Raw genomic sequence first — 9,050 nt, 5'->3', positions numbered from 1 at the left:
TGGGAGAGGGTTAAGAGGATGGGTGAAAAAAGGAATGGATTAAGAAGCACAAATTGGTAGTTACAAATAGTTACAGGGATGTAACATATAGCATAAGGAATATAGTTAATAATATTGTAATAACTATATATGGTGTCAGATGGATTCTAGATTTACCTGGGTGATCACTTCATAAGTTACATAAATGTCTAATCACTATGTTGTACAGCTGAATGTAATATAATATTGTATGTCAACTATAATTGTAAATTTAAAAAATAAAATATCTGAATGTTTCTCAAGCAATTACTGTAAAGAAATTACCTCTGATTAAGTTTAATTTATAAATTAGGCACAGTAAGAGATTAACAACAATAACAAAATAAAACAATTACAACAATATACTGTAGTAAATGTCATGTCAATGTGGTCTCTCTTTGAAAATACCTTTTTTGTGTGTGCAAATATTTTGTTTATTTTAATGAAGGTGGTACAGACAATCTCCATTTAAAACTCATATCCCAGGCCAAAAGGTACAAATAAAAAAGAACAATGTTCTGTTGTACACACTGCTGCATGAATAACTTTATTAACTGCTAATGAAAATTAGAACTTTTCTAGGATCCTCTGACAAGATTTTTTTTCACTCTCCAGGAAAGCCATCTTTGGAGTTTGTCTTTACTCTCACTACATTTGGCACGTTGACCCTAACCTGATATTCCTCTTCTTTTGTCTAGACCGTCAGATTTTAAAAGTAGCTTCAAGTCAAGGTTAGGTCATTTTCCCACAGTTCAGTTCTCTGAAAAACTTCCATCTCACACTGAAACTCACAGTTCAGGAGTAAAGCAATCATATACTAGAACTTTGGGGCCAATTAGAAAGTCATGAACACTTTCATTGATCGATCTAATTTATCACAAGCCTGAAAATGCACAGTCCTGAAAAAGGTGGCCTCTCTGTGCACGCACATAATATTTAAAAAGGAGAGGGCAGTATGAAGTGAGGTGAGGTTTGATCACCAAAAAATAAGCACAATGAAAAACAAACAATAAAGAACAATGGGCACTAGCATGCAAATTACCAGATGTTTTAAAAAGATGAGGGTGACAGTTTTCAACTGTTTTGAACACTACATTACAAAATAACTATTTTCAAAAAGAATGAAAAATAGGACTGAGGGAAAAGAAAAAAAGAATATCTAAACCATTGAATGACTCCTGTCCCCTATTTGTTCCTGATAAACTTTAATTACATCTTCTTCCTCCTTTCCCAGTTCTTTTGGAGTGTAATTATCAGTGGTTTATCTGACCTTCAAAGAGAAGCCTGAGTGAATTCATTGAAACTCTCTGTCTTTGACAGTATGACACTTGGTTTTTTTGGTGATGTGTGGTCATTTTCACTTCGATGTCAATCTCACACCTATCCTGCTCAATGACTTGGAGTTTAATGTATTCTCCTTTCTTCACATCCCCCAAATCCTCAGTTGGAGGTTTTGCCTCCTGGTCACATATAGTGACGATGGCTTCACCTGAGATCTCCGCAGAACAGCGGCTTCAGGGTCGCAGAACCTCTCTCCGGGTTCTCTCTCTTTCCCCACAGCACAACACCGTTTGCAAAATGTCTTATTGTACTCTATTCACCCTTCTTCTTATGATGATGTGAAATGATAAAATGTCTATGTGATGAGGCTACTCAGAAAGGCATGCAATTTAAACATGAATCTTTAATTTCTGGAATTTTCCATTTAATATTGTTGGATCTTGGTTTACTGTAGGTAACTAAAACCACAGAAAACAAAACTGCAAAAAGGGGGGGACTATTGTAATTTATTTATTATATATTAACTGCTGAACCCTCACCAATGCCATTTAAGGATGATTATTGATGAAAGAGATTCCGTAAGATGCCAGCCTCAAATACGGTTTTCCTAGAGATAAGGCATAGAGTATGTTTTACCATAAGGTCTCCTTATTCTCATGAAACAATTATAATTGAAGCCATAAATAATAAAATTTGTCATTGTTCTCAATTAAATTAGACATTAGCTAGACACCAGAAATTATAATATACACAAATTATTTGCCAGAGTAAATTATTCATATAATTTGCTTGATACTTAATAAATAATCAAATGTGCCAAAAAAGGCAAATAAACAAAATCCTCTATGGAACTCCCTAATAATAACAGAGTTCCATGCCTACTGAAGCTGCTCACTAGATTTCTTCCTGATGGTCTTTTCTCTGTTAGTCCTAAACTTTACTTTGACTCTGCCTGGCTCCATAAGAGAAAGTCAGGGAAAGTTCAGAGAGGCTCTAATGAATATCTGAGCTATCCGATCATGGCCGCACCCCCTCTGATCCTTAGCAACTCTTTTAATTCATCTCCATTTGTTTCCTAGCACTATCTTATGGTCACGATGGCCATAATTCCAAGAACCCCTCTCTTTTTTTCTTGTAGTAAATGATAGTGTTCCTTGTTTTCTGTAAAAAGAGGATGAGGTCTTTCAACATGATATTTCCCATCATTCTCAGTTTTCATTTCACCAATACTAAATTTTTTTTAGCAATCTAACCTGTTTCAATGTAGATGGAAAAATTAAGTTTCTTCTTTCTAAGATTAATTATTTTATCTCGGCTCTTTTTCACAACCAGTACTCTTAAAATTTAGCAAATGCTCTTGCTTCATTGTTCTACCTTTTCCTTTTAATTTTTATTTTTCCTATCCACTGGCTCCTGTATCTTTGTCCATAAATGTACCATTGTTTTCATTTTTCTACAAAGGGATATGTCTTAATTCCACTTGTGCATTTGTGTCTGTCTGATTGTCTCTGCATTTGTCTCTTATGCACAATATATACACATTCAAAGGAACATTTACACCAATGATATGCAAATACACAACAGGGAATGAATGGCTCAAGAGCTAGGGAAAGGTTTTCTTTTAAGACAGGTTCTAGCGAGGACCTAAATGATCAATGAGTTTTTTCTAGATCAATGGTTCTCAAACTTTTTAATCTCAGGACCCCTTCATGCTTGTGAGAATAAGTGAGGACTCTAAATAACTTTTGTTTATGTGAGTTATATGTATTGATATTTTTGTATTGTAATTTGAAATATAAATTTATAAAATATTTTAAATTATTTTACAAATAACATACACGCATTGCATATTAACATGAATATATTTTCACAGAAAATATTTTTAAAAATCATTTAAAAAATCATTAAACAAAAATCAGAGTATCCATTGTTGTACAATTTTGCAAATCCCTTTATGTATTACTTAGAATGTAACTGCCTTCTTATATCTGCACTGCATTAAATCTGTTGGAAAATGTTGTTTCTATTGAAATATGTAAGGAAATTCTGCCTCACATAGATAAATAACTGAACAAGTGATGATGATTTTAATAGCCTTTTCAGGTAATTGAGAATATTGTTCTTTAACATTACACTAAAATTCGACAGGTGGTAATCTCTTCCAGGTTAGTTTAATATGCAATCTGAAACCATATCATCAGTGAACTATTCTTACCCTGTTTCATTAAAATCCATGGGCCTGTCTTGCACTTTGATATTTTAATCATGAATCATTGTGCATTGATCATTTGGGAAATCTGCATTCATACAATTACGCAGATCTTCCAAATTTTGACACCTTTCTTCATTATACAAAAACAAAAACAAAAATACAAACCTGTACTAATACCACCACCAATATCAACAAAAAAGTCTTTAAGCATGGAAAGATAGTCAAGCTCATAGTGGCAAATAAAAGTTTTCCAAAAAATCCAATTTTATGTCAAGATTCAAATTTTATCATTGGTAACATATACATACTATCAATTATTTTCCTTGAAGTGATAAACTCACTTTGTTCATTTTCCAAAAAATGTCTGCTAAACACACAATAAATTCTGAATAATCATAATTTTCAGTTATTCTTCCAAGTGAAATGGTGTTCATTGGAAAATGTGGATAGTTCAGCTTATAACTCAAATGATTGCACAAAGTTTTTTGTACAACCATTGTATTTCAATGTCCACCATAAGTGTTTTAGGTTTACTTCCTTTTCTGCCACACAAAATATTTAAAAATTGAGCAAGCAAGAAGAATTATTTAATAATTTTATTGCTTCATTAAAGATATTCTTAAATAAAATTATCTTTTTTTTTTAATTGCAAATGCCTGGCAGTGAAAAATACAATGATTACTTACTGTGTTTCCCAAAAATAAGATCCAGCCAGACCATCAGCTCTAGTGCATCTTCTGGAGCAGAAATTAACATAAGACATGGTCTTATTTTACTATAAGACCAGGTATGATATGATACGATATAATAATAATATAATATAATATAATATAATATAATATAATATAATATAATATAATATAATACCAGGTATAATATAATACCAGGTATAATATAATACCAGGTATAATATATGCTATAATATAATACCGGGTCTTATATTAATTTTTGCTCCAAAAGACACATTAGAGCTGATGGTCTGGCTAGGTCTTATTTTTGGGGAAACATGGTATATAGTTTTGTGCCAATGCCTTAATTGGTACTATGTTTAGCCTACCATTATTTTTGTGAAATTAATGCAAATGTTAATACAGTAAAAAAAGACAAGGGATGTCATAACATGTTTTGAAAATATATTGATATCCTGGATCTGCTGAAAGAGTCCTGAGAACCCCCAGGGTTCCATGAACCAAACTTTAGGAATTACTGCTATAGATGTAGAAGCTTAAAAAACTTTCTGGCAGGGGAAATAGCATGTAGGAGTTGTGATTAAACAATACAGTGAATGTTTAAACAACAACAAAATTATTACAGTAAAAGACACATTGCCATTAATCCCCTTCAAAATACTCTCCCCCACTCTGAACACACTTATCCCATTGTTCTTGCCACTTTCTGAAGCAGTTTCGGAAGTCCTCTTTCATGAGTGTCTTTAGCTGCAGCTGCCGTGGCTGCCTCCATGTCCTGAATCGATTCAAAATGCTTACCTCTCATGGTCATTTTGACTTTGGGAAAGAGCCAGAAGTTACACGGTGCCAGATCCAGTGAATAAGGTGGATGAGGACACACCGTAATATTTTTATTTGACAGAAATTGCCATGCCAGAAGCAATGTGTGATACTAAGCCTATCCATTGTGATCACCAAATACATGCTGCTGAGTGAATGCTGCTGCTGAGTGCCATCCAACAAAAAGGCAGGGATCTTCAATACAGGAAGTAGTGCTAGTGCATCAAACCTCAGTAACAGTGTGTGACAAGTTTTAAACTTCTTTTCTGCGGTCAGTCGAGTGTGAGAAGTTGTGATACAAAGTGTGCTGTAAATCATCCTCCATTATGACAACTCTCCGTGTCACACATCGCTTCTGGTACGGACATTTCTATCAAATGAAAACATTCTGGTGTGTCCCTAGCCACCTTATTCACCGAATCTGGCACCATGAGACTTCTGGCTCTTTCCCGAAGTCAAAATGATTCAGGACATCGAGGTAGCCATAACAGCTCAACTAAAGACCCTCACGAAACAGGACTTCCAAAACTGCTTCAGAAAGTGGCAAGAATGATGGGATAAGTGTGCTTGAAGTGAGGGGGAATATTTTGAGGGTTATTATGGCAATGTGTCTCCCTCAAATTTTTTAAATTTAAGCATTCACCATATTGTTTGATCACACCTCGTATAAAGACCACAACAACACATATTTATCAACAACACCTAGTTAACAAGAATGTATAATTATCCACAGCATATTTACTCTCTTCTTCCTAAACATGACTTACTCTTTTAGTCTCCACACAAATACACCCCTAGAGGAGTAGGGTAGATAGTAAGACACCTGAAAAGAAGTGGAAGAAACTGTGAGGTTCACTTACTACCTCATCCTTACTGGTTTCAGTCCACTGTTCTTACAAATCGGTGGAACTGCAATATCCAATATGATACCCATTAACGTAATGTGGTTATTTAAATTAAACTTAATTAAATTTAAATATCGTTAAAAATTCAGTTCCTCATATTCAGTTCCTCAAACTAATCATATTTCAAGTGCTCAGTATGAAATATGGCTAGTGGCTATTATATGGATTAGTGCAGATATAGATCATTTTCATCATTGCAGAAAGTTCTATCAGACAGGGATGGGGTGGAATATCATTTTCTTTTTATCCTCATCATGATTTATTGCATTTCCCTTACCCTAGTTACCATCATTGGAGGAATTTTTTATCAAATCCTTTATTCATTGTTCGTTGCACTGTTTCTATCTGTCCTTTTGTTAAATATAAACCCCCATGAGAACAACATACCCAATACAGTAGACTCACAATTCCCTGATGTCCTATGCTTGCTATGCCCTTCACCTCTAGGCCACTCTTTAAACAATTCAGAGCTGCTCCATCTCTGATACCTTAAACTTCACTGTCTCATTCTCAGACCACATGTGCCTATTCTTTAGCTCCCTCTTTCTTCTTCCCATCTTACCTGCTATTTGAACTCATTAAGAGCAGAGTGCAGCCATGGACCTATTATCAGGTAACAGTTCTATATCAATATAAAAAGTGTATTGTTCTGCCATTACTTCTTGTGCTTGAGAGGCCAGTGAACCTGGGAAGATGTTTGCCTGTTTTCTAGACTTGCTGTTTCTGCTTGGGGAAAAGCCTGACAATGTCAGTAGCCATCTGTCTCACTGGACGGGGCATCTGTGTGCCAACTTCCTGCTGTCTGCATCCTGCTGGATTACAACATATGCCTGTAGAGTGCCCACCCTGCCCATAGCGCCCAGAACTGTAGGCCTCTGCAGCAACCTATAGTGCTCAGCAGGACTCTCTTCTTACAGAATCACTCCCTTAGCATAGCCAAAGAGAACTGCCTCTGCCTAACATTTTAGGCCATTTACTGTAGTTAGAGACTTTAAAAGGTGTTGGTTATTCTTTGACTTCATATCAGGTATAAAAATTGAATAGAAAATAATGTTATATCCCACATCTCCAAGTGTTTGAAATCTGGCCTGGACTCTTAAATATTATCACTTGAATGAAAGCTCTGGAATGTATCTAGGAGGACACTTACTAATAGTATTATCCAAGTCAGTGTCATTGTCTTTTAGTGCCCCTGTTTTGTTTTATTCTGTCTGTGTCTTGTCTTAATTTCTATTTTCACCCTTAAGAGGCTGAACACACATAATGAGTTTTGAAACATAATCTTGGGGGTTACCAAAGCCTGTTGATCCTCTGCTTCTCCATCTTCTTGAATTTCTATCATTTATCTTCTACCAGTGGCCTGTACCAGAATCCAAGGAATTGCCCTAAACTCCTTCCAATCTTCTCTTACCAACATTCAGTTGGTCACTAACCCTGCCCTCTCTGCCTTCTAAATGTCTTTTATATCAACTCCTTCCTTTCTTTTTTCTTTTTTTTCTTTTTTAGCCATTCAGGTCTTTTCTTTTTTTTCTTTTTTAAAAAGATTTTATTGGGGAAAGGGAACAGGACTTTATTGGGGAACAGTGTGTACTGTTTTTTTTTTTTCCAAGTCAAGTTGTTGAACTTTCAGTCTTATTTGTGGAGGGCGTAGCTCAGCTCCAGGTCCAGTTGCCGTTGCTAGTTGCAGGGGGCACAGCCCACCATCCCTTGCGGGAGTCGAACCGGCAACCTTGTGGTTGAGAGTCGACTGGCCCATGTGGGAATCGAACCGGCAGCCTTCAGAGTTAGGAGCACGGAGCTCTAACCGCCTGAGCCACCGGGCCGGCCCAACTCCTTCCTTTTTAAATCTCCCCAAATAAATCTCCTGGTGGCACTGGAAAAAGGGATTGTTTCATTAGAACTCGATGTTGTTCCTGGAAGAGGTGAGACTTTAAAAGGTTAATTTGGGTTTTTAATGAATAAACTTCCAAGAGACTTCTAGAAACGGGAATTTCAGGTCAGTCATGGTCAGCATTCTGAGGCAACAGGATCAATATTTTTTTCAAAAATTAGAGGCAAATTTGGAACCCATAGCCCTGAACTTCTTGAAGTAGGGCAAAGAGAAGAAAATAACCTATTTTAGGCAGTGGAAAGAGCATTTTTCAGGGAACTATTGCAATGAAAGGTGAATGCATAGTGGTAGCCAGCTGTGAATGATGGCAATGACTTTATGGAATACAGCAGCTGTCACAGAGGGAGCAGCAGCTTTACAATGAAATCCCCTAGTTTCTGCCTGTAACACAAAATCTTGTCAACTTTCTCTGAATGAGTTTCTAGCCCAAACTTCCTGATGAAGGCAAAGGGAAGACAGTGCATGCAATAGCATCCCTTTCCCATTGCCCAAGCCCATGCAGGGGAATTAGCGGTTAAAATAGCAGATTGTGGATTTTTCAGCAGCATCTGGCTCTCTGAGATATATTGGAGCGATCAGGAGAAAGACAAGGCTGTAGAAGACATACAAGAAATCGTCCTAGCCACAACCTTTCTTGTTGAGACAGAAGGAAGAAGGTGATACAGTTAAGGCTTTAGAGCTGCTCTAGTACTAATTTCATCCTAACACGGTTCCTCTGCTAGTGACCTGGGGAGGTCAGATTTATATAGTTATTTCTGTAGTTGTTTTATTCTTGAGGATAGGACATATGTCTTAATAATAACTGCATACCCTCTGCTAATGTTGGGTACTTAGTAGACTTTTAGTGTTTGTGACTTAGAGTGAATAGTCAAGGGAATATTCTATCTTCTGAGAGAATACTAAAGCATAAAAACCAATTTAGTAATTACTTCTCTTAAAAAATTTATATTACATTTTATATTTCCCTCTCTTTCTTTTTAAAGTTATCATCAGGATAATAAATTGTGACATCTACAATATCTCTAATCCCGGTAGTATTTTATAGGATTTATAGGACCTTTAATTTAATCTCTCTCCCTCACTCTCTTGGAATTCCCATTCATATATATAGCACATCTTTATGTCATAGAACAGAATTAGAAGTGACCAAAGGAGTCTATCAGCCTGTGCCTACCACTTTTAGTCAGGCTTGTCCTTATGAGAATAGAAGCAATATCTAAAGCTTATTACATTTA

At 35.9% G+C, this 9,050-nt stretch overlaps 1 pseudogene; it reads right to left on the bottom strand.

The window, feature by feature from the left end:
- Positions 1 to 1,177: 1,177 nt before the first annotated feature.
- On the bottom strand, positions 1,178 to 5,953 carry LOC148758516 (small ubiquitin-related modifier 1 pseudogene; annotated as a pseudogene).
- Positions 5,954 to 9,050: the final 3,097 nt, after the last annotated feature.

Source organism: Rhinolophus sinicus, chromosome 3 (genome assembly GCF_057876585.1).
Source record: "Rhinolophus sinicus isolate RSI-liver-muscle chromosome 3, RSI-T2T, whole genome shotgun sequence".
Taxonomy (NCBI): Eukaryota; Metazoa; Chordata; class Mammalia; order Chiroptera; family Rhinolophidae; genus Rhinolophus; species Rhinolophus sinicus.
This window is presented reverse-complemented; position numbering and strand designations above follow the sequence as displayed.